Source organism: Juglans microcarpa x Juglans regia, chromosome 8D (genome assembly GCF_004785595.1).
Source record: "Juglans microcarpa x Juglans regia isolate MS1-56 chromosome 8D, Jm3101_v1.0, whole genome shotgun sequence".
NCBI lineage: Eukaryota > Viridiplantae > Streptophyta > Magnoliopsida > Fagales > Juglandaceae > Juglans > Juglans microcarpa x Juglans regia.
The window spans coordinates 13,473,216-13,499,759 of NC_054608.1; the positions used below are offsets into that span (position 1 = coordinate 13,473,216).

General features: G+C 39.3%; 1 long non-coding RNA gene across 1 annotated transcript in view; it reads left to right on the top strand.

The window, feature by feature from the left end:
- LOC121243753 overlaps positions 1–25,982 on the top strand; it is a 44,875-nt gene extending 18,893 nt beyond the window's left edge. Inside the window, exon 3 of the long non-coding RNA XR_005936245.1 lies at positions 25,814–25,982. This is a non-coding gene — a long non-coding RNA (uncharacterized LOC121243753). The remainder of the gene's footprint in view (positions 1–25,813) is intronic.
- The last annotated feature ends 562 nt before the right edge of the window (positions 25,983–26,544 follow it).

Consider the following 26,544-nt stretch of genomic DNA (forward strand, 5'->3'; position numbering starts at 1 on the left):
GGCTGTCCATCATGTGTAGTGACTACTCACCACATAAAGTGGTGGTTTGGGCTTAGGGTTAGACCAAGGGAGGCTAAGGGAGGTTGAGGGTGGTCTCATGGTGGCCTTGAGGTGGCAATGAGGGGCGGAACACGGCCGAGCCATGGGTTTCCCTTAGAAACCCGTGTGTCTCAAAGCATGGAAATTGGAAGGAGAAGACTTGGTTGGTCGTGGCTGGCCATGGAGAGACTTAGGGGTTGCTAGTGGAGCTTGTGGTGGCACTGAGGTGGCAGATTGAAGCCGTGAAGTGGAGAGAAACCGAGGGAGAGTGAGAGAGTGTGTGCATGAATGGGTGGCAGATCGGGACTACGGGTGGTTGGGCTGGATCGGTGGTGGCTTGAGGAGGCTGACGATGGCGGTTACATGCCGTGGGTGGCGACGCACGGCGGTGGAGGGTGTGAAGCTCGTGCGTGAGAGAGGGAGAAACCGTGAGATGGAGGAGGGGCTACTGTCCATGGGTTCAAGGGAGGAAGAAGGGGGAGGCTAGGAGGTGCCTGTGGTGGTGTCTGGTGGCCAAGGTGGCAGCGCACGGCGGCGCTAGGAGCATCGGTGGCCTTGAAGCTGTGTGAACCCATTTTCATGGGTATGGCGCGTGTGCGCAACGGATGGGGAGAGGGAGGCTGAGCTTGCTAGAGGATGATGGTCGGCAGGAGGAGAAGCTACAGTGGGAGTGGTGGCGCCATTGGGTGGCGCACGGCGGCGCAACGGTTACCAAGCCCATTCGGGCACTACATGGCCAGCGGAGAGAGAGAGGGAGTGTGAGAGGGGGAGATCGATGGGGGTAAGCTCACTGGAGTGAGGTGGTGCCAGTGGTGGTGGAGGTGAGGCTCACCAGCGCACTGCGGCTCCGAGCTGTGCAGTAGAAGAATTGGACGGAAGAGAAGAGTCGCGTGCTGCATAAGCCGAAGGAGAGGGAGGAGAGAGAGAGGGCTGGGGAAAAGTAAGGGAAAGAAGGAGGGGCTCTGGGTATTTAATCCAATTCCTTCGTCTTGGGGAGGCTACGTAATGATATAACGACGGGGAATTAAAATACTGATTTGAAAATGCGTAAACATTAACTTAATTAAAAGTACTTAGAGGAATTAAGGTAGAATATTATTTAAACTAACTTTAGTTTATAAAATAATATTATTCATCATTAATAAATGATTAAGTCTTATTTAATATATTTAAAAGGATAAAACCATTTAATTAATTAAAGCTTTCAACATAATTTAAATCCCATAATATTTTAAATAGTTGAAATCATTTTAATAATAATATTAAAATGATTTCTGACAATTATAATATTTTTGGAGCTCTTCAAGAATATTATAATTGCCGTATTTAAAATAAGCTTAATTCAATAATACTGAAAATACCTCATATAATTATTTCCAGTACATTTAAAACACTGGGTGTGCCTTAGACATCACATAATATCTTTTGAAACACGCCTTCGAGGTTCGACATGCCTGATGAGGCTCGTAGTCGCTAGATGAGAAGGGCAGACAATCACATAATCTCTGCTCTCAGGATTTGCTTACATCATAAAGACGGAACGTACGTCAAAAAGAGAGAAGAGTATGTAAGAAGGAAAGAGTAGGGTATTATATTTGTCCTCTCACGGAAGATAGGGCTAGCTGCTATATGCAATGCCGCTTGGTTGTCACAAAATAACAAGGCTGGATGTGAGTGAGGGACATGTAAGTCTTTGAGTAACTAGAACAGCCACATCAATTCACAAACTGTTGAGGCCATAGATCTATAAACTGCCTCTGCAAAACTTCTAGAGACAACTGATTGTTTCTTGGATTTTCAAGAAATCAGTGACACTTCTCCTAGTGTCTACACAGCCTGCCCAGTCTGCATCTGCAAAGGTCTTTAACTGTGACTTTGATTTTGAGGATAGAAAGAGGCAGGAGTACCTTTGATGTATTGAAGTACCCTTTTTGCTGCTGCAAGGTGTGTATGAGTGGGTTTGTCCATGAATTGAGAAAGAACTTGCACTAAATATGAATTGTTAGGCCTTGTAATGGTTGAATAAATCAAACAACCAATTCGCCTCCTATATGGTGTTGGATCATTAAGCAAATTTCCCTCTATTTTGCTGAGTTTCAAATTCTGCTCTATTGGAAAATTCTGCAATTTACTTCCCAGCATTCCACTGTATTCAAGAATCTCTTGTGCATATTTTCTTTGACTGAGTATGATTCCACTAGCTAACCTAGCTATCTCAATACCCAAAAAACATTTTAAAGGTCCTAATTCCTTTAATTTGAATTTGATGTTTAGAAAAATAATGAGTTCTTGAATAGCATTCATGTCATTGGAAGCTATCAAAATGTCATCTACATAAATAAGTAGAGTTATAAAGGATGAACCCGTGACCTTAGTGAAATGTGAGTAGTCTGCAGTTGATTGTATGAAGCCATGTGTGATCAAAGTTCCTGACAATTTGCTAAACCATTGTCTCGAGGCTTGTTTCAAGCCATAAAGAGGCTTAAGAAGGTTACACACTTGTTGATTCTCCCCTTGTTTAACAAATCTTGGTGGTAAGCTCATATAAACTTCTTCATGAAGTTCACCATGCAAGAATGCATTGTTGACATCTAATTGAGTTAGATGCCAACTAAAATGGAAGCAAGGGCCAAAATTGTCTTAACAATTACCATTTTAGCTACTGGAGAAAAGGTTTCATAATAATCAAAACCTTTTAATTGTGCATAACCCCTGGCCACTAATTTAGCCTTGTACCTCTTAATTGACCCATCTAACTTGAGTTTAACTTTGTAAACCCATCTACATCCAATGGCAGATTTACCAGTAGGTAAAGTAGTTAATTCCCATGTATGATTTGCTTCTAGTGTAGCTATTTTAGTTTCCATGGCTTTTCTCCAGTAGGATAACAAACAGTCTCATTAAAGGATATTGGTTTAGAAATAATAGATAAGTTGAGAGTGAAAGCTTTATGAGATGGTGAGAGTTGATGATAAGAAAGTGTAGAAGCTAGTGAATGGGGAGTACCTACTTGTAGAGGACCATCAGGAGAGGAAGACTGAAGTGGAGTCTGAGAGGGAAGAAGCATGCGATGAAAATCAGACAAGTAGCTAGGAACTCTTCTAATTCTAGTAGAGGCATGAGTAGGGAAAATGGGAGGATTAAGAGGTGAAGAAGGAGGTCTATATTTGGAGGTGATTGAGAGTTATCTGAGTTTGGAGAAGGTGTCGTGAAAATAGAATCATGAGGTGAATGAAAGGAGAAATCATGGGAAGAATCAGGTGATGATAAGGGTAATACAAGAGGAGAGGTATCATTGGAAGGTGGAGCTGGCAAAACAGAAGTAATAAAGGGAAAAATTGTTTCATGGAATACTACATCCCTTGATATAAAAATTGTTTTAGTGGGAAGATCAAAAAGCTTGTACCCCTTTGAAGCACATGGATAATTAATAAAAACACACTGTCTAGCACGAAGCGAAAACTTGTGTCTATGACTGAAGGGGGTTGTAACATAGCATAAACACCTAAAAGCTCTAAACTGATCAAGGGATGGACTGGTTTTATAAAGAGCAGCATAGGGTGAAATGTTACCTATAACTGGAGAGGGAATCCTATTTATGAGGTAAGTAGCTGTCATTATGAAATCACCCCAAAAAGAGAAGGGAGCACGTGATTGGAATCTGAGGGATCCTGCAATGTTTAACAGTGTTTTATGTTTTCTTTCAACTCTAGCATTTTGTTGTGGTGTTTCAATGCAAGATCTTTGATGTATGTAGCCTTTAGAATGATAAAATTCTATCATAAGGAATTCTAGGCCATTATCAGTTCAAATACTTTTAACGCCATATTGAAACTGAGTGCAAACAAGCTTAAAGAAAGATTTGAGAATGGACCTAGTATGAGATTTATGCTTCATCATGTAAGTCCAAGTACATCCACAATAGTGAGAAAGTATTTGAAACCAGAATAAGTGGGCACAGAAAATGGCCCCCAAATATCACAGTGAATGAGATCAAAGGGATGAGAAGCAATAGAATCACTAACATTAAAAAGGAGACGTTTATGTTTTGCTAGAGGGCAAGTATTACAATGAAATAAGTTTGAGTAAGTAATATTGGAGTCTAATTTTACAAACTGATTCTAGAAACAGAAATGTGACCAAGTCTGAAATGCCATAAATCAAAAAGACATGGTGTAATAGTAGTACTAGAAATAGAGTTATTCAGGGCTTCTTGTTTGTAGAAATATAGGCCATCTTGCTCTTCACCCACTCCAATCATTCTCTTGCTGGTAAGGTCCTGAATCAAGCAAGAATTAGGCATGAAAATAATAGAATAGTTAGAATCAATTCTGAGTTTACTAGCTGAAATCAAGTTAAAATGGAAAGCCAGAACACAAAGGACATTAAACAAGATCAAGTCAGAGGAAAGTTGAACTGTGCCTATGTGAGAAACATATATGGATGTGTTATTTGGGAGTTTGACAAGTGAAGAACAAGGTATAGAAGAAGTAAAAAAGGGAGGATCATTTATCATATGATCCGAGGCACCTGTATCAACGATCCAGGTTGTAGAAGAACAAGATAAAGAGTGAGAGGAAGAGAAGCATGCTATACATGAGATATTGTGAGAAAATGCTAGATTGGTAGACTGAGTAGGAGAACCTATGGGCTTCACAGAGTTTGAATTCAGCAAAGAAATCAACTGCTAGTATTGCTCAGTGATGAAAGACAGTGGATGCTACCATAGGGGAAGAAACATTAGATTGGAATAGAGAATCATAAGAAACATGAGTTGAATCTGAGGCAGTAGCAGCAGTTGCTGCGAATGATTTATTTTTGAATTTAAAACCAGGTGGGAAGCCATGTAGTTTGTAGCAACGACCAACAGTGTGGCCTAAAATACCACAATGGCTACACAAAGGTCTTTCTTTGGCACGAGAGAAAGGCTGTCTATTGGCTTTGTATAGTCTTGTCGAGATAAAAGAGCTATAGGTTCCACAGGAGGGGTGGGAAGAATCTCACGTTGTCTTTCCACTTGATGGACTAGAGAAAAACTTGATTAATGGGTGGGAGAGGCATCATAAGAAGGATCTAAGCTCTAATAGCTGAAAAGGATTCATTAAGACCAACTAGAAATTGAATGACATATTCAAAGTGTTGAGCAGCAACAGCTTCTTTGAGGGCACCACATGAACATACAGGGAGGGGTTTGTAGTTACTGAGTTCATCCCCCAACCCTTTGAGAATAGTGAAATAGGCAGAAACAGAAAGAGCCCCTTGAGAGAGAACATAAATTTTTCTCCAAAGTTGAAATATTCATGGGCCATTAGCTTGAGAGAAACGATCTCTTAAGTCATCCCAAACTTCTTTGGCATTGGTAATGTATAAAACACTTTAGGCAATTTCTTTACAAACAATATTTAAAAGCCAAGAGAAAATCATCTTGTTGCAAAGACACCAAGCTCCAAAAAGAGAGTTATTCTCATCAAGACAAGCAAGAGTTCCATCAAGGAAAACATGCTTGCTTTTGGCTTCCAAAGAAATGAGCATAGATTGACGCCAAGAATGATAATTGTCCTCTGAAAAAGAGAAGGGTTGGGAAACAAACATTGCACCTGGGCTCTCCGAATAATGGAGGTAATAAGGGTTTGAAGGATGATCCGAGTTCATTGTAGGTGGGTTTACAGTAGGTGAAGGTTGAGCCATGAGAATTTTGTTTGGTGACCAAGAAAAGGAAGGAAAGCAGGAACACGAAAACTCTTTTCTCAAGAGTTCTCTGATACCATGACAAAAATAGAATAGAGGAATGGAAGAAAAAGCTGTAAAGAAGCTTCTCTACTGAAATTGAGGAGGCAATACAAAAATACAGTACAATGGAAAGGTGCCTGTCATGACCAATATATACACAAGGCGTCTGCTCTATACTGACAGTGAGGCAAAAGGACAAAAAGAATCCTAATAAACTTTAACAAACATACTTATGTGTATAAGACTAAAATTATACATATATGAAAATAAACAAAATACACAAAATAACTTTTAACATATTTGGCAAGGTGATATACTGCCTAGTTACCGGCTGAGGGGTTCTGAGGTTTGAGTGAGTTGGAGCCAAAGGCATTTGATTGTTGTTTTTTATTTCCTTTTTTATTTTAGGAGAATTTAGGGTGGTGAAAGGGTTGGTGAGTAGAGTTATTTGAAGAATGTTTGGTCGTGTAAAAGGCAAAGGATCCATTACCATCAACAATAGCAACATGTTGATGTTGGGTCTCTAGGAGGATTTCATAATTTAGTAGCTTAGCTAGGAAGTCTTAAAAGAACATGTCATTCTCATGAATTGAAAATGTGAATGCAGTTATGAAAGAGTTATATGTGGGGCTGAGTCCTCCAAGAACAAATGAGATTAAATCTTCATCTAGGACAAGTTTGCCTACAACAACAAGCTTTCTCAACAAGATTTAGTGCCTTGAGTGTGACTGTCCAACTGTAGCTTGAAATGGGAGATCCTTGATCTAGATGTAGTAGCATATTGACTAGCAAGTGTATCCCATGTTAAGTACTAATGACTTACATAGATAGACTATTGTTGATGAGAGAGAACAAATGATTCATCTTAGTAGATGTTGGTCCTTTTTCTATGAAAGGACATAAGCTGGATTGACATTCCAGTATCACGATTTGTTTCTGAGAGAAATTTAAAGGAACTGAGTTTTGTACCATCAACGATCCCTAACATATCATAGCTACAAAGAATAGGAAGAAATTGTGAGATCCAGCAAAAATAGTTGGTGTCATCAAGTTTAATCCTAGAAATGGAGTTGAATGAAGGAAGCATGGTGATGATGAAAGGAGTCGTAGATATGGAGTATTATGAATCTTATGGATCCCATCTTTATTATATTCTATTATATAATATCTTCATTTTATATTGACAGCTTTAATCAACTATTTCCTTCCTTCATGTTCTATAGCATAAGGGATTTGAATCCTTCCTTTGTATTATATAGGCAACAGTACATCTTTATGAAAATATACAGAAAGGTTTTCTTCAATGGTGTTGCCTCTGTTTTGCTTACACCTTCACATGGCATCAGAACCCACATCGATCTGATGTTCCTACCCACATTCTCACCGTCTCTTTTTTTAACATGGCTTCTTCGTCTCTTCTCAACCGCACGTCCCAATCCATCACGAACATTTCATTGCCAGACTCCCTTCACTTTGGAGATCACCCTGGTTCCCTTCTTGTTTCTACTCCTCTTATCTATGATAGTTACCTCACATGGAAGCGTGCCATGAAGATGGCTCTCAAGGCCAAAAAGAGACTCGATTTCATTGCTGGATCACTCACCAAACCAACTACATGGTACTTTCATGGCTTCTCAACTCCATTGATAAGTCTTTGGTCTCTAGTCTTATCTACCATGAAAATGCTCATGTTGTTTGGACTAATCTTGAAGCTTGTTTCTCTCAAAGTAGTAACCCCAAAATTTTTAAATTGAAGCGAGACATCACCACGTTACGTCAAGATTCCATGTCCATCTCTAATTACTACACGGAAATCAAATCAAGTTGGGATGAATCAAACATGTTACAATCCATTCCTCCATGATCTTGTTGTGCTTTCTCGGCTCATCATCAAATACACGACACCGAGCAAGTCTTCCAATTTTTTATGGACCTTCATGATTCCAAACGCCTCCATTCGAAATCAAATTTTAGCCATGGACCTACTTCCTTCCATGAGCAAGGTTTACTCCATCCTTCACCAAGAAGATAAAAAAGCGCCTTCTCCATTTGCCTACATCTCCTTCGGATACTACTACGATGTTCATAACTCGCTCTCCGAACCGACACTGTCATTCTGACTCCAAAGGCAAGGTTCATGGTTGTCCCAAGTGCGATCACTATGATGCTCTTAGACATTGGAAATCCACCTGTGACAAGCTCCTTGGTAATCCCACCAATCGACAAAGACCATGCCAGCACTCATCCTCGTCTTTAGATGAGCAACCCAGGTCCTCTCTTATGGTGAACAGTGTCAGTAGTCTTCCAAGTTCTTCAATGGACAGTGCTATCCCTGGCTTCACAGTAGACCAATATCAAAAACTCATGGATCTACTCTTGTTGACATCCTCCACCCTCCTCAACTTTGTTGGTATCTTATCTTCATGCAACCTTGTTTCTTCCCCACATGAATTGGATTGGGTCAATGATACAGGTGCAGAGGATCATATGCCCTCCCAATCTTCTAATCTTGTGGATGTCTGCCCACTCAATACTCAGTGCCCCATTCAACTACCCATTGGTGATACCATTTCTATCACACAACTTGGCACCATTCACTTGTCCCCAAATCTTTCCTTAGATAATGTTCTATATGTTCTTTTTTTTAAAATTTAATTTATTGTCCATTAGTAAAATCACCGCAACCCTCAATTGTGTTGTTTTATTTTTGTTCCCCATTTTGTGTTTTTCAAGACTTGTCCACGAGGAAGCTGATTGGACTGAGTGAAGTATGTGATGGTCTCTACCACTACAAACCACTTCTTTACATGGCCTTACACTCTCAACGTCTTCACAATCTTTCTCTTCGGCATCAACGTCTTGGTCACCCGTTCTCATCTTGTATTCCCAAAACTTTGTCAATTTTTCCTTTTAATTTCCCATGTGATGTTTGTGCACAAGCGAGACGCACTCGTCTTCTTTTTTCATTAAATTCTAATAAAAGCTCTTTTATTTTCCATCGAATTTATTATGATGTATGGGGTGGTTATTCTACTACTTGTAAATCTGGTGCTCACAATTTTTTTAACCATAGTTGATGATTATTTTCAAGCCACATGGGTTTATTTGATGCATATAAAATCTTAAACATATACATACCTCACTTATTTTCATGCCCAAATTAAAACTCATTTTCAATGGCCCATTCTTAATATTTGCATCGACATTGGCCAATAATTTTTTTCTACTCAAATGCAATCCTTTTTTCACAATAATGGCATTTTTCATGAGCCTACGTGTCTCGAAACCCCTCAACCCAATGGGATTGTTGAACGCAAACATCGTCACCTACTTAGTGTCGCTCATTGTTTACACTTTCAAGCACAACTTGCCATCTCCTTTTGGGGTGAATACATTTTAACCGCCACCTATCTCATCAATAGCACCACCTCTCCTTATCTTGACCACAAATCACCCTATGAACTCCTCTTCAACAAATCTCCTTCCTACAAGCAACTTCGCATTTTTTGTTGCATATGTTATGCCCACACCCTTTTCTCTCACAGTGACAAATTTTCCGCCTGTGCTATTTGTTGTTTTTCTTGGGTATCCTTTCCATCACAAAGCATATCAGGTCTACGATTTAGAGAACCATCATTTGCTTTATCTCTCGTGATGTCACCTTCATTGAAAATGTATTTCCCCTTTAACATCTACCTCCTTCTCCCTCTCAAGCCTCTGTTACTCCCTCTTCTATTCCTGAGCCAACACCTCCAACTCCTCCCGAACCCCCATTGTCTGAATCCATGCCCTCCCCCACCTTCTCCATCTGCATCCACTCACACTCGTCCTTGACATACCCTCACTTGGCCTGCTTATCTTCAAGATTACATCTGTCCACCATTGCCCTCTTCGACATCCACGGCTTCACCCGCTCATAGACTCAACTCAAGTATAGTCCATTCTTTATCTTATTTTCTTTCTTATCATTGTTTTTCTAACCATCCTCATGGACCCTTGATCCAATCACTCTTGGACCCTTGGACTCTTCCTCCTACTAATAGTCCCATTGGTTGCAAGTGGGTGTTCAAAACTAAACTTAAAGTAGATGGATTCATTGAGCGTCATAAAGTTCGTCTGATGGCCAGGGGATACACTCAGGTTGAAGGTCTTGACTACCATAACACATTTGCCCTTGTTGCCAAGTTGGTCACAGTGCAATGTGTTCTTGCTATAGCTACTGCTTGGAACTAGTCCCCTGCTTGTCATCTTCAGAAATCTCTCTATGGCCTCAAACAAGCTTCTCGCAATTGGTTCTCTAAGCTCTCCTCTATTTTTATTACTACTGGATCTCGACATTCTCAGGTTGATCATTCCCTCTCCACTCTTTCCCAAGGTTCATCTTTACTCTCATCCTTCTTTATGTTGATGATCTTCTTGTAGTAGGCAATAATCCCTCTGCCAATGCAATCAAGAGCTTCCTTGCTCAAAAATTCAAAATCAAGGATCTTGGCTCTTTAAAATACTTTCGTGAATTAGAAGTTGCCCGATGTCCTACTGGTATTTTTCTCAATCAGAACAAATATTCCTTGGATATTCTCACTGATAGTGGTCATTTAGGCACTTGCCTATCTCATTTTCCCATGGAATAGAACCTTAAGCTCATTGACACAAATGGTGCCCTTCTCTTTGATCTAAGCTCATATCATCATTTGGGAGGTAGATAAATCTATCTCACCATTACAAGGTCGGACATTATTTTCCCTGTCAACATTTGAGTCAATTCTTGCATCGACCACACCAACCACATTATGATGTTTTCGTTCTTGTGCTACATTACATCAAATCATCTCATGGTCAAGGCATTTATTCTTTGTTGATAACTCACTGCAAGTCTCTGCTTATTTAGACTTAGATTGGGCCAATTGTCCTCTCACATTGGGCTAGTTTCTTTATCCAACTTCGCACTATTCCTATCTCCTGACATAGGAAGAAACAATCCACAATTTCTCGTTCTTCTCTTAAAGCTAAGTATCATGCCTTAGCCTACATTACCTATGAACTTGTTAGGATCATGACACTCCTTAATGATATTATTGTCCCTCATCCTCAGCCTATGTTACTTTATTATGATAGTCAAGCTGCTCTCCACATCACTCAGAATCCAATTTTTCATGAACGTACCAAGCACATCAAGATCGACTGTCATATTGTTCGTGAAAAGTTATGATCTCTCCTTATTTGCACCTCCCATGTCTTGACCACCAATTAAGTTGTTGACATTTTCACCAAAGCCTTGGGCCGTGAACGCTTTCAAATCTTGTCACGCATGTTGGGCCTTATGGACCTTCATGCTCCAACTTGAGGAGTATTATTGATCTTGTGGATCCCATCTTTATTATATTTTATTGTATAATATCTTCTTTTCATATTGACAACTTTAGTAAACTATTTCCTTCCTGTTGTGTTTCATAGCATAAGGTATTTGAACCCTCCTCTGTATTAATATAGGCCACTGTACATCTATTATGAAAATATATAGAAATTTTTCCTTCAATGGCGTCGCCTCTATTTTGCTTACTTCTTAACATGGAGGATAGGACCAAGATGCTTGGAGAGGAATCCAGATAGTGGGTCAATGGACAAGGAAGAGAAAGTTGTGTTTGACTACATATTTAACATTAGGACTGTTCATCTGAGTTCCGACCCGAGAACCCGGGTATACTCGGACAGAAACTCGGGTTTTAAATCTAGGCCAGAACCCGAATGAATCCATGTTTTTTAAAACCAGGGTTTTAGGGTTCTAGGTTCCAGGTTCAACCCGGTTTTTTATTTTTTATTTTTTTAAATATTAGAATTCACAAAAAAAAAAAAAATACAAAAAAATGTAGTTGTAGTTTTATCTCATTTACAGGAGGTTGGGCCTGTTAGAAAATGTAAAATTTTCAAATTACTCATGAGTATACATGTAACATACTAAACTTATATTTGGGATTTATAAATAAATCATTTAGTTATTTTTTTATTGCTATGATTATTATTTTTATCAATATTAAGGTTTCATTTATTGATTATTATTATAATTTTTTTTAAACCCAAAGTCTATATTAAGTCTTATGGGATGTAGACTGAATCTCTAGTGATTTACCAGATTTTCCTAGTCAGTTTTATCTACACCGAAACCGATTTCAATTAAACCTCTCTACACTTCACATCACCCCCCCTTCATTATCCCTCTATTTTCGGTGATCAAATCGAGTCTTCCTCCAGCAAACTTCCTTAAGTGCATGGGACACAGTCAAGATGGTTTCTCTATTTATTCATTCCCCATCTGTATTTTTCAACCATAGAAAAGCATTAAGTACCACACAACTACTCCTGCAAGTCTGATTTGCTCTCCATCTTACTCAGAACCAACATTCATCATTCCCCCCTGTAAGTTCTCTGTTTCAAAACTCCATGACTCTGCTCCTTGTTTCTCATTTGACAGCATCCAATGCTCTTCAGCCGTGGCACCCACTGTCAATACTCAAATCCACCGCACCGTGCCTTCATTTTGACGGTGCCTCTTTTGCTCGGTAAGTATTGCCGACAATGGTTCTAGAATGCTTAAAATTGCTTTATTTGTCTTTAGTTTTCAAAAAAAGTAAGTTGCTATAATTACAAGATGCTTTTAGGTCTCCATAAAAGTACAAACCTATGTTCCTATAATTACAAGATTGCCATTTAAAGCTTCTTTTTCTCTCATTGCGAGTTGTTATTTTGCAACCTTATTATTACATAAGGGTAATCTTTAATTTTAGTTACTTGCGTATCCTTAAACACATGGCAGCCAACTTTGGGTTTAAAACTTATCCCCTCACATAATATTTTGGCCTTTTTTTTATTTTTTTACAAAGTGTTGGTCTACCTACTTCAGATATATTTTTTAAGTTAGGTTGAGTTGATATTTTTTAATTGGACTGGGTTAATATTTAATGGGTCGGTGTTATTTGAATAATTATTTTAATCCAAAAATCCTATGATTTACATAAAATTATATATGTTGTTAATTATTATATTTTATAGTGAAAGTTCATTAAATTTTATAATAAAGAGTTTAAATTTACTTTGGATGCCTTAAATGGAGTAAATCTATTTTTATGAAATGAGTTTCCACTGTTATTTAATATATTTAAATACAATACGATTTTTTACTAAATTAAAATATGTTATTAGTATTTAAATAATTTAAGATATAAACATTCATTGATTTTATATTAAACGGAATATTTATTCATTATAGTTATACATTATGAATTTTACATTAAGTGAGATTTTAGGACATGTATTCTTAGACATATTTAGTGACCTTTAATAGTTCATATAGGTGATGAGCTACGAAGTGAGATTCAGGAAATAGCACCGCAAGGTAAGTAATTTGATCACAATTTAGGATCATCATAGTTCTGCTTATATATAAGTATTATTCAAGCCAACTCATTGACAATCATTATTTATGCACCACTCATATCATATGCAAATATGTCATCCAGCATAGCATACGATCATATCATTCCACATCATGTCCAAATTTAGAAATTATAATTATGTATGTATTATGTCATGCATTTCATGTATATAAGACATGTAAGCTATCTTAAATTCAAGTATAAGATAAGATCAGATCAATTAATCAGATGGTCATTCAGATGCATGGTTCCAATGCAGTTCAGGGTGGATGTACAAGCCACGAACTCAACCGTGGTCCACCATAGTATGCCAAAATACTATCAGCGGCTCGCCTTGCGGCCGCGGGACGTGAGGTTAGTGCACAACCTTGTATACATGGTTAAGTGTGTTGACCAATCAGATCAATCAGTTAAGTCAGATCAGTTAATTAATTCAGATAAATCAGTCATGCATATCATAAACATCAGTATGAACATTCATGAATTTAAGCTCTCAGCATTAAAACTTTTATGAAAACCTTATGTTTACGTTGTGATGGATTTCTTTTCAAGTCTTTGACTCATTTTAGTTTATTTCATGTCTTTTAACCACCCAAGTGAGGATGATAAACACGAGCAGGTAGGCCAGGATTAGAAGGAGCACTTGATTTAGTTTCAGACTTTCTAGAATAAAATTACTTTTATGACATAAATTTATTCAGTTTATTCATTTAAGTTTTTGGAAGACTTTTTTGTTAGACAAATATTTTCTAAAATAAATGCTAATTTCATATTATTAAATATAATATCTCTTGCTGATAAAATTTTATGAAAAATATGTGACACTCCTAGCTTACCAGAAGGGGTTGTTACAATACATGACCCTATAAAGCGTACATCTCTACCAGTGCTCAGGGAGTAGATCAAAGCTTTTTATAACTTGTAAGAAAAGTAAAAGCTGGTTTGAGAAGACAAGACCCCTAAGAGCGTCTTGTAAGCCCTCTTTGCTTTCCCACACTGCAAAGACGGCTATGGTAGAACAAAAACGTATTGCTTTCTCTATACTTTGAAGAATCTGTGCGGTTCCCAAGAAAAAGAGTATGTAATATTTGTGGAGTATAACTTTTGGAAGGTTCTTCTGGGGCTTTGAGGATTACGTTAATGCAGGGGAATACTGTAATACTGTGGCATGATCACACAAAAATTTGAACAAGAAGAAGTTGAATCCGGAAAGGAAAAAAAAAACAAAACCCTATACCAGCCCGAGTTTGTTCCAAGTCACAACCTGTAACTGGAACGCAATTATCTAGGTTCCGGACCGGGCCGAGAAAAAACCGGACTGAGATGAACAGTCTTATCGATCTAACCTGCATATAGTTGATGACCAATCAAAACCTTAGGAGTAATTTCCATTCTTTTATTTCAGTATAGGAAATTATATATATGCGTACGATGTTAAAGAACAATGTAACTTTTAATCTATTGAAGTTGTTGTTGATACCATAATTCGAATATAAATTCTATATACATCATCTAATATTTTAACAACTTAGGTAATTTGATATGGTAAAGTTGCAAAAGTACTAATGGTGCTTCGAGGAAGTCAAAGTATAATTTCTTAAAAAACAAAATTAGAACTACACATATTATTCAAAAGAAATATTGATGGTATAGATCGGGCAAGAGGCAATGCAGTGTGGAGAGCAAAGTACAACACAAGGCACTTCCGATCAATTTAGCTGTGAACACATACTATTGATATTTAGGTGGAGAAATAGGCTGGATGCACGATTTGCAATTAAAGAAATGCTACGAGGGGCCAGGGCGACGTGTCCGTACCATGCGCGCATGCCTATGGTGGCGATTGGCTCTTCTCTTCTACGGCCACATTATAATATATATGTTGTTTTTCACACTGAACAAAGTTCAAATCACGTTTAAAAACATTGTTTTGTGTTCACTAAGAATTACAATCACGTTTATGAGTATTGTTTACTAAAACAAACGAAGATATCAATCTTCTTTTCAATTCTTTTTATATTATAATAGTAAGGAAAATACTTTAACCATAAAGAGATCTCACAAAAATAAATCTACTAGCTGATCGACGACGTTGCTTGACATGGTACATTAGATTGTAAATTATTATTTATATTATAAAATAAATCTAACATATCATATGAAGTCATGTCAGTTAGTAGATTTATTTTTATGAAATCTTTTTATAGTTGTAGCACTTGTAATTGGAGAATCCGCTAATACACACATGATTCATCATTTGATAAATCAATCAATTTGGTCTCCCACCAGAACCCCAATCTTCTTATCTATTTATATTTCTCCCCAAAGCTTCATAAATCATAATAAGATTAGCCCTCCACCTTTTCCCCTACCAAATTTCCACGGTCACTTCCTAGACAGTTGGAAATTTCTCTTAATTTCTTCCAAAACTTTGGTATATATGACTATGAAAAGCAGGATTTTGATCATTGGAGGCACCGGTTACATTGGAGACATGTTGAGTAACCAACAAACCAAGTGAGACCCTTTCACGGACATAGTGATAATCTAGTTCAATATGTTTGCTTTAAGCATGAAAAACTGGATTCACAGTCATGAATAAAGAACTCAAATTATCACAAAACAAGGTAGAAGCAGGATCAAGAGGGATATCAAAGTTATGAAGAAGGAAAGTTAACAATGTTAACTCTGCAATTGCTTGAGCCATAGCTCTGCATTCTACTTCGGAGCTTGATCTTTTATACAGTTGATTGCTTTTTTGAACACCAAGAAATTATATTACCACCGAGATGGGTACAATATCCAATGGTGGAGCGATGAGTTAAGGGACAACCTGCCCAATCCACATGGAAGAAGGCATACAATCTCAAAAGTGCTGGAGGATTGAATATGGAGGCCGAGATCGATAGTTCCCTTGATGTATAGTAGAATGCGATGAACCATGGTGAAATGACTATCAGTTGGTGCTTCCATGAACTAAGCCACGTAATTGACACTGTAAGAAATGTCGGGCCGAGTCAGCATGAGGTATTGTAGAGCTCCAACCAAGGATCAATAATGGCCGAGGATCCTTGTAAGGGGAAAAAGGTGAATCAGGTTTATTTTTCTGGCACTTGGGAGTGTTGATTGGCTTGGCTTCATGCATGGAATCTCTTTCCAACAATTCAATCACATACTTTGTTTGGTGAAGAAGAAGACTACCAGAAACATGTGAGACCAAAAAATAATGTAGCTTGCCAAGATCTTTCATGACAAATTTAGTATGTAGAGTTGCCGTGAAAGTCTGAATTAAAGAAGTACTTGAGCCAGTAAGAATTATGTCATCTACACAAAGAAGTAACACCAAGATACCTTGCTCAGATTTGTTGATAAAGAGATTTGGGTCAACTGAGCTGCATTGGAAACCAGTTGCAAGAAGATAAGTGTTGAACTTGTCAAACCACACCCTTGGGGCTTGCTTTAGGCCATAGATGGCTATGTTCAACAAGCATATATGGTTGGAAAAATTCGAATCTTCAAATCCTTGAGGTTGCTCCATATAAACATGCTTATTGAGGAAACGTGAAGAAATGCATTCGTCACATCGAGTTGTCGAATGCTACATCCTTTAACCACGGCAATAGAGAGAACCAACCTGATTGTACCAGGTTTGACAACAGAATAATGTGTTTCCGATAAATAATTTGAAGATATCCCTTGGCCACAAAGGGTGCCTTTAGACGATCCAACATACCATCTTTTTTTAGCTTTGTCTTAAACACCCAGAGAGAGCCAACGACATGCATGGGATCTTTACGTGGAACTAATATCCAGGTTTCATTTTGAGATATGGCAGTAAGCTCATCCTCTATAGCCTTCTTCCATCCAGGGTGAGACAATGCGGTATGAATTGTGCTAGGTTCTTTGGGAATGGAATCATAAGAATGAAGTAAAGCATACTTTGGATTTGGTTTTCGGATTCCAGCCTGAGCTTGAGTACGCATGTGATGGAAGATTGTTGGAGGCATGGACTGACTTAAGTCCTTGGTTTCATGAGCATTGTAGGTAGAGACAATGCAAATTGGAGATGAGTTTATAGGCGTGGATTCCTGCATCATATCAGAAAGGACGATGGGTTGTTGTAAAGGCAAATCAATCACAGGTGTATCGGTATTGGTTATTAGAGGTGCACTTGTACTAGTTATATCGATAGGTGATGGTGATATAGCATTGATCCATTCCTTGAAGGTGGTGACCGTGGGCTCAGGAGAGCTGACCTTGTGCATATCCAAAACTTTAAATGGAGAAATAGATTAGTCAAACACCACATGGCGAGAGATGAAAACTTGACCTGTTGGAGGGTAAAAACATCGGTACCCTTTGTACCTATCATTGTATCTCATGAAAATACTAGGTAGAGATTTATTATCAAACTTACTACCTTTATTGTCCCATAAGTAAGGAAAACAGCGTGAACCAAAGGTGAGCAGGGAGCCATAATCGGGTGTATGACCATGAAGTTGAAGAAAAGGACTATCCCATTGTAGCACTGATGTTGGTATTCTATTAATCAAGAACATTGCAGTGGTGAATGCCTCAACCCAATACCTTTTTGGTAAAAGAGTGATTAACAAATTCACCTCCCCCTTCGGTTTGGATTATCTTAATATGGCTATCAAATTGACATACAACATATTTCTCGAATAAGAGCAATTGAGAGAGAAAATCAGACTTCATCTTTAAAGGAATTAACCAAATAAATATGGTGAATTCATCGACAATAGCTGCATAATAACGATATTTATTCATTGAAGTAATTGGGGCAGGTCCCCATAAATCAACATGAATCTTATCAAAGGGTGCAGTAGTCTTAGAAGATGAACTAGAAAATGGAAGTTTAGATAATTTTCCTAATTGACAACTTTCACATAATTGAGTTGCTTTATTGGAAATAACTTGGATTAATCCAGATTGAAGGAGATGTGCAACCACAGCAGCTTGAGGATGGCCGAGGCGACTATGCCATACATCTTCAGGGACAGCTCGAAATCTAGTGGAGAAAAGAGCTTTCTGGATATGCGTGAATAGAATATAGATGCCCCTCATCAGCACCTGACTTGTTACTCGGTCCTTTACCACAAAGCCACTGTTAGTGAATTCACAATTTATTGGATAATCAGAAGTAAGTTGTCCAATGGATAGTAAGTTCCTTTCTAACTTAGGAACTAAAAACACATTATGCAAAACAATCCGAGTGTCACTGGATCCAATGGAAGTATCACCCACATGGGTTATACATAAAAATCCTCCATTGCTAATAAGAACATGATCAGAACCAGTGTATGGACAAACATTGGTTAAGTTACCTTCCTGAGAAGTCATGTGTGAGGAGGCACCTGTGTCGGACGTCCATTCCTCATGACTGGTTTCAGTATCAAGATTAAGAGTTGAGAAGGCTTGAGGTAGATTGTCTGGTTGGATGGAATGATTCAAATGGTGCCAACAACGAATAGCAGCATGCCCATACTTACCATAGATCTGACAAGTGGTGTCTCGATTTGTCTCACAAGGGGCTGAATTTCCAAAGTTGTTGAGATTTTAAGGCTTAGAAGCAGACTAGTAGGCCAGTGCAAAACCCTTTCCTTTGGAAGAGAAGTGATTGGTATTTCTTCCTCCTTTGTTAGAGGACCTGGAAGAGTTAGCCTACCCAAAGAATGTTGTGTAAGGAGTTGGCTCAGGAGCGAGGAAATTTATGCGAGTCTCAGGGCTTTGGAATAGAGGAAAAACTTCACCATACGTTGGCATTGGAGGCTTCAGCATTGAGGTGGTAAAAGGCTCATAGCGTGCTCCAAGTCCTGTGAGCAAAGAAAACACTTCGGTTTTGTCACTTACCCCATGGCCAATGGCAGCTAGACTATCACAAATGCTCTTGAATTTCCGAATGTAATCATTGAAAGAAGTTTATGGTTCCCTTTTCAAGTTGCTTAGTGAGTTGAAATTGTCTCTCTTGAGATGATTGTGCGTAGGCTTCTTTGAGGGTTGGCCAGACTCGACAGAGGTTTCAAGGCTAATCAAGAGACCAAGTGTCTCTTCTGTAAGAGTCCCAGTAATCCATCCTTGAAGGAGACGATTTGCAGTCTTCCAACGTTGGTATTCTGGATTTGCTGTGGGTGTAGCGGTAGAGCCTTCTACTACTGGAAGTATAGCAGGTGGTTGAGGCGTTTCACCAAGGAGGTAGCTAACGAGATCCTTGCTTTCGGCTAAGGTGAGACCTTGTTCACGCCATAGATAGTAGTCTTCTGGTTTGAGTCGTAGTGTGACAAAATTGCCAACACTGATAGATGCGGAAGACATGTTTGGATGCTCTGGTACCAAGTAGAAAAAGAAGAATCAATGGAATTGAGAATCTCACCACAACAGACAACGTGGCTAGTCATGTATATTTAAAGAATGAGTTGTACAATTTACAAGTAAACAATCAAGAGTTAAGGGTTGTACAAGGAAACAGAAAAATACAAAAGGAAAGAAAATACGAAGGAAGGACTAGATTAACAGCAAATCACTATGGATATTGCTGTTATGGAAATCATGGGATTGTGGCAGCTGTGTCTTGATCTTCAGCATTTGAATTTTGAATAATCTTACCAATTTCCTCTCTGGAGACACTCAACTCATTCAAAAATAAGCAGTACAAAAGTTGTCCGAAGTGTAAGAGGGTGTTGCGTAATAATTAGGAATAAAATTTCTAGATCGTCTCCTTGGGGAAAGTTGCTTAAAATCAAACTCTTGTAAAATAGTGAAAATATTCATAAAGAGAAAATAAAAGTGGTGATATGTGCAATGAAAGAAAAAGTGCAATGGAAATAAAAAGGGCACTAGTCGAGAAGTAGATTCATATTTTTGGATTTTTGACTGTTGCAAGGAAAAGTAAAGGACCAAGATACAAAGCAGTAAACTAATAACTAAACTAAACTCGCTAAAATTAATTAACCAAGAAGCAAATTAATAGACTAATTTAATTAACAGCACATTAAGCATTCAATCTAGAACTACTTAAACACCAAATTATAAAGCAAGCTAACTAATCAAACATTAACCAACTAATGAGGAAAAACAAAAAATTAAATCTAAGTTACCTCCCTACTAACCAACAAAAATTGCCAAACTAATTGTAAGACTCAAAATTAACAACTAAATCTAACAAATTGAAATTAAACAATCGAAAAACCAACTAAACTAAGCAATCTTAATTAACAAAAAATTAATTAGTAGAACCGAAATTAACTAAGCTCCAATTAAACCTTAATCACTCTAATGTCTAATGGAACGAAGAGATTAACAAAACTAAGCCAAGAACTAAGATAGATTAGAAAATAATTGATGTAACACGAGCTGGAAATTGAAAAGCCACAAAATCAAGATTCTAGGGTTCATCCTTGTATTCAAATCAGAAAATTCACAAAATCAATCCATAACTATTGTAATACCTCTCTAATGGAAGTTTAAAAGAGCAACAAAAAAAATTAACATCAAGTTAAATAAGCAGGAAATAAAATGCCCAAATTGAATGGTTCTAAGCCTAAGATCTCAAAAATCCACCATAAACTTTAAGCTAAAAATAAATAAAAAACTCGGGAATAAAGAGCAAGCTAGATGGCTGGAGATGGAGGTGGTAGACAGTGGAGGGAGGGTGGGCAGTGGCAGTTGGAGCCCTCGAGGTTCTTCAATCTACGTGCGTTCGTCCCCTGTGTATTTCTCTTTTATGTTCCCCAGTAGTAGCCTCGTGTCTTCGTGTGTTGCCTAGCGTCTTCCTATCTTGCATTTTTGGCCTATCTCAACAAGTAGAAAAAAGATGAAAAAAAATTAAAAGGAAGAATAAAATATTAAAGATGTGTTGTGAACGTAAAGAAATATTGCCCAATTAAATCTTAAGTTATAAAATTAAGTATAAACCATGCTATTAACCAATTTAAGCCACAACTCAAATTTATGCCTCTTAACCATTTATCCATCTAAAACCAATAATAATTGAAATCTATTTGTTCTAGTGTATAAAATATGCAATAATTCAGCTCAATCACTTGTCACTCTCCTACTAGGAACCATCTAATCGGCAGTGTCCTCCTATTTAAACCCCAAGTCCTAGCTTTTATCAATTATTTCCTATTGCTCTCCACTTGTTCTTGCCTTTTCTTTGAAAAGTACTAGCTTTTCTTTCTCTAATCTTTCCTTCTATTGCTAATGGCGCCCAAGAACACCTCCCATTTTTCATCTTGAGGCTTACATTTGTCACATCCCGAATGGTCTCCCTGGAACCCTGAGGCCTCTAGTAAGAACAACCCTCAGTATTTTGAGGGGTACCATTGGTCTGCAGCCACCACCTCGTTGGACCTGGACACAGTGAGGAGATCCTACGAAGTGCCTGACTCTATCATATTGGAAGTACCAGGAGCTCGCCATGGTGCCATGAACACGTAGGGATATGCTAAGAAGGTCACATTGTATCCTTCTATGTTTTCGAACAGACCGTGACTCCCATCTTGTCGTCCCATTTGGGATGTTCTGGATTATCTTACATTGGTCTCTTCGCAGCTCCATCCTAATACATGGAGGATTCTCTTGTCATGTTGCATTGTTTGGTGCCTTGTCCTGGGAGCTAAGGATGAGGAGTACCCGGACCTAAATGCTAGGGACTTTTTTATACCCACATGATACAGTGCCATGACGGCAACTTGTGCGGTTTTTGGTCCCGTACCAAATATCGGGTAACTCGCTTGGAACCCCGGTTGTCTTGTGTTAAGCTCTGGTTTAAAAGGGTCTTTTTTGTGTTGGGTCATGGTTGGGAATTTCCTACCCGTGGCCGCCCGTCAAGAGTTTTCCCCTTGAGCCATGTGGGGGGGTTGTCCCAGACGAGAAAGAGTTTTCCTTGAACCTGCCCGATCGATTGCAGGCTCGCCTAAAGAAAGTCTACTCTTGTTTTGAGGGACCCCAGAAGGTGGTTTGGACTTATAATTTGTTTACTAAAGTCAACATCGACTGGTTCTTGGTGATGCCGGAAAGATCGCCGGTTAGTGGCCACAACTTCTAGCACTTGAGTGGGGGAAGGGGAAAAAACCTCGCCCGGTTCATGTCCCAATGGGAGTTATCAGTAGCTCAGGATCCAAGAGAGCAGTTCCCTTTCCATTTGTCATCATCGGGGGCTTGTGGATCGATTCGGCGTGACCACCTAGCCTGGATAAGGAGTTCAATTTTGTGAAAGCGATGGGTTTTTACTGTTCTTCATCCAGTCTGCTTCGTCACCCTCATTGGTCACTTTACCCCACTAGGAGATCGGGGGCTAGCTGATGCCTCTAGTTGGGATGAGGAAGAACTTGAGATGGTCATTTTGTCGACCTTCCTCAAACTTGTTTCAAGGGGTTCTCACGAACCTGTTCTTGGTGTGCCTTTTGAAGACGTTGCAGAGGTGCCTGATTCCTTGGATGATGATGCTAGGGCATGCACGACCACCTCATAGGTACTCCTTGGCCCGACTATGGACACTCACTAGATGGTGTTGATGGTAGTGCCTCCACTTCTAGCTCTATTCCCTCCACAATTTCTGGTGGTAAGAAGCTAACTCTTCCCTTTATCCCTAGGGGTTTGTCCCAAAATAATCCCTTGGTTGTGGATCTGAGTAAGGATAGGGTCTTGATACATTCCTCCCTCTTTAGCAGTTCCTCTGAGCCCAAGGTTGCTTCGCCGATGGCAAAAGAGGAAACTGTGCCATCAATTCCTCCCATGGGTGATGCAATAGATCTGGGTGAGCAGATAACAAATGCGCCTGGGGGTTTGGATCTCTCACCTCGAGTTCCTTCTCCCCTTCCTTCCTTCCAGCATGGGCAACTATAAAGCTTGAGTCCGACCTCTCCGAGAGGAAGGCGTGGCTCCTCAAATTGCCCGGATCCTCCGGATCTCATCCTTTCAAGTCTCGTCCTTCTGAGTCCTGTCCGAGTATTAATAACACTAGGGCTAAGTATGTTCGCAATACAACCGACAAGTTTAGAAAATTGCTAACCTCGATAAGCTTTCTTAGTGCTCTTCTTTGGTCTAGTTTCTTGTATCATCCTTCTATTAATCGACTTTCATTGGTACGTATGAGAGTTGACTCATTGTTTGCCTAGACTGTTGATGGGAGGGCCGAGCTAGAAGAAGAGGTATGAGTGTTGTGGTCTTTGCAATTCAAGCCCACTAAGTGGTCATCAAGGTGAGGGTTAAGAGGAATAAGGTAAAGGCTGCCTTTGCCCACGTGGACACTTACTCCCGCTCATTAGAGAGGAGTGTCTTTGCTTATCATGAGGATCCAGCCTACCTTCAAAGTGATATGAAGAAAGCGAAGTAGGAGATAGCCCACTATTACCTCAAGGCCAAGCTGTTGGAGGAAGAGAGGGACAGTGGTTAGGATCGGTTGGCTCGCTTGAAGGTGGAGCTGAAGGAGACCAAGAAGCATTGTTAGGGATATGTGGCTAAGTTGGACCAAGCGGAGAGATCTTGTCCAACTTAGCCTTTTGGGTGTAATGGAGAGTCTCAATATCTAGACGTGGAGACCGATGTGGTGCTATCTGAGGTCAATATCTAGAGCTTTTTGACCGCTCCTGACCGCTCGTAAGTGCTCGAGCTGGACATCAAGGGGGACCCCTCATCCCTTTGGGGTCAGAAGCACGACTCAACTTCTCCTGCGACAGGCAACAGAAGGAAACGGCCAAAGGTGGTTCATGACAAGGCAGGCAGGGCTCCCCGAGGTGATGTCGGAGGGGTCCTAGAGCAGAGAGGGCTTGTTCCAAAGCTGAGCCAAAGGAACTAAACCCCCTTTCCCCACAAGGCTTTAAGGAGAGTGGTCGAGGGATCCTAGTGCGCGCATCCCATAAGCCTTGAGGTCCCAGTTCCTCCTACTCGAGAGTCTACTAGGAGTGAGGTGGGGGATCAAAGTGCACCTGTCTCGAGTGCCCTGAGGTCCCAATTCTACCTAATTGGGGGTCTATTAGGAGTAGGGCACAACGTTTGACATTCGCCTCATCGTCCATTCCGTCGACATCTGTCCCACTGGTGTTTATCGTCGAAGAGGAGAAAGATGACAAAGTCTTCTAGGCTGCCCTATTCACCGCCTTCACTCAACCTGCCCCTCATGGGATCGTGGTCATGGAATCTTTTGTCTCGTTCGAGGAGACACTTGCTCGGGAGGCCCTTCTGACCATTCTGCCCATGGCTGCGATGGGGTACCAGATCTCTTTTTCCATCTTGGTGGCTATCGATCAGGAAGATGTTGCCCCTTCAGGGGGAGGCTGTAACATTCGGGCTCTAAGCCCAGTTCTTTGAAGTCAGCCCAGTTGCACGAAGTCGGCCCATGAGCAATTGATGAGAGACTCGATCGCCGTCGTTTTGGTGAGTGTTTAATTCCCCTTTTCTGCTGCACTATTTTTCTTCTGCACGGTTTCTTCCCACTGCACTGCATTTCTGCATATCGCTCAAACCGTGCGCACCAAACCCATAACTCTTGCAGTTGTTTTACCTCTTATCACGCTCAAGAAACGAACTCGCACCTTTCTGCAGACCTTTTCAATCGTTTCCTCTCAATTTCTCTATCCCTTCATCGTGCGTTCAACCCGGGTGTTGGAGCTTCAGCTTTTGACTCCACTACTATTTTTTTTTCTTGAACAGCCGTTGGTAATTCCTTCTCTCAATCCGGCTTCTCTCTTTCATTTTTTTTAATTTTTATTTCTTTCTTCTTCTTCCTTTTCTTCTGGTTTACCCGCGCAGGCCTCTCTTCTATGCGGGTTTGCCCTGTTTTGTTTACACACACAAACCACTCTATTTTGCTTGCCATATGCACACACTCAAACTTCTCAAGCTTTCCTTGCGCAGGTCACTTTCTCTTTCACTAGAGATTGCTGTGAATTTTCTTGGCATAGACTACAGTGGGTTGTGTCGGTTTGAAGTGGTTTGAAGTTTTCATGACTCTGTTAGATAAGTCACTCCCGAAGCCTTTGGTAGGGTTTGGATATTGTGGTTGGTTGTGAAATGTTGTAATGTTACTGATTTGAGTGTGGCGTGGGTAAGATTTTTGCACCACTACAGTGACTTTTGGGCAATCTGTTACAGTTATAAATTTATATTGTGTTGGTGTTTTATATGTTGGATTGTGGTGGAGTGTGATGGAATTCTTGAAGTTGAGGAGTATGATTTTTGGATGGCTTTGTGAGACTGTTTTGGGCTTTTAATTGAAAGTAGTTGGTGTAAATTATGGGTGTTTTGAGCTAGTTGTATTGGATATTTTATGCAAGTCTCGAATTGTTGAATGACTAAAATATTGATGCTTGTACTGAAAATTTTATTTGAAGGTTGGAGGTGAAGTATGGTTTGGGTTAAGTTTTAATCATTGGAGTTGCTGTTGGGGGGTTTTGGAAATGATTATGGTTGGTTTGGTGTTAATAAAAGGTGGCTATTTTGGATTTTAAATGCGAATGGTTTGAGGAGAGTATTGTTCGGGTTTAATTGGTATGATAGTTATTGAGTTAAGAAGGGACTGTTTTGGTTTATTACTCAATAAATAGTAGCTTACTGTATTGGTTTATTAAATGTTGGGTATATGTTTTGTTTAGGTGGTGTCACTACTAGAGTTCTAACTCAAGGTATTGATAATTCACGGAAGTCAGGTAAGCGGGGTTCATATACTAGTTTTGCATAAAAGAAATAAAATGAGGTTGATTTTGAAAATATGCATATTTGTTTTTGAAAAGAAATTTGAAAACGACCTCAGATGTTTGTTTTGCATATGTATAAATTCTATATAAGAGAAAATATTTTCTGTCATGACTGGTGTAGACATGAGCTAATTTTGTGCATTCTATTTCTGAACTATGCAAAAAGAGAGAATATGAAAATCTAAAAGTTTTTGCTATGAATAAATGAAGATGTTTTGGATTCTATTTATTTCGAACATGTGAAATGATCTGAAGCTATTTAGTACTTTATTTTGATGTGATGTGTCATCTGAAAACCTTGGCATGAAGTTCTCTGTATCTGAATGTGATCTGATTCCGATGATGTTCCATTCTGTTTCTGTTAAGGCCCAGCCACGGGTATAACGGTGATTTATAACCCTACCACGGGGGTGAAACATGGTATTGCTCAACCACAGGTATAATGGTGGTTTATAACCCTACCACGGGGGTGAAATATGGAATACGGCCCAGCCACATGTTGAACGTTATAAATGCTCATGTTTACATGCTAGTATGTGCTCTCTGCTTGCTGAGTTGTTGATAACTCATCACTTAATCTTCAAAATATTTTCTGATGACATTGATGGTTCAGCTGAGGATCGGTATTA